Below are 842 nucleotides of genomic sequence, written 5' to 3' on the forward strand. Positions count from 1 at the left end.
TTTTTTTTTTTTTTTTTTATTCTCCTTTAATTATACAATCTGCCATAGCTTATTTAGCAATAAGTATTTAATAGGATTGAATTAATTATTAAAAAATGACATGTGGGGCAGAATTCCATCGAAGTCTCCCCTTACATTTTTAATATGTGATGTATGCTATGAAGATAATATAGGTATAGTATTTGACAAAAGCAGTTTACAGTTTATGTTCAAATCTTGTAGGTAAGTCAGATGGTTTGAAACGTTTAAGTCTTCTGGGTTCATCATTATTGTCCATAAGCTGGTGCACAGAATCGTTGGGGTGAACGCTCAGTCTGTCTTTGTATCTTACACTGAAGTTTTTAATTTCACTTTTCACTGTGGGAATTTGTAGATCACTTAAAATCACCTTATTTGGGACGTACCATGGCGCATCAACGATCATTCTCAGTACTTTATTTTGGAACCGGTCAAGCATTGCTAGGGTGGAAGTAGCTGCAGTACCCCATAGGGATATCCCGTAAGTCCATATTGGTTTAAGAACTATTTTGTAAATTAGTATTTTATTTTCCAATGATAGTTTAGATTTTCTACCGATAAGCCAATATAATTTTTGTAGTTGAAGGCCGAGTTGCTTACGCTTGGTAAATATGTGGGTTCTCCAGGTGAGTTTCCTATCTATATGTAGACCCAGATATTTGACCGTCTCTGAGTGTGGTAGTTGGTGTCCGTTGAAGTTCACTGGAGGGCAATTTTCTTTCCTCATTGTGTAGGTTACATGTTGGGATTTAGTTTCGTTCACTCTGATACGCCATTTTTTGGCCCACCACTGGATTTTGTTGAGGTGAGCTTGGAGATATCTT

This window comes from Photinus pyralis, unplaced genomic scaffold, assembly GCF_008802855.1.
Source record: "Photinus pyralis isolate 1611_PpyrPB1 unplaced genomic scaffold, Ppyr1.3 Ppyr1.4_LG2, whole genome shotgun sequence".
Classification (NCBI taxonomy): domain Eukaryota; kingdom Metazoa; phylum Arthropoda; class Insecta; order Coleoptera; family Lampyridae; genus Photinus; species Photinus pyralis.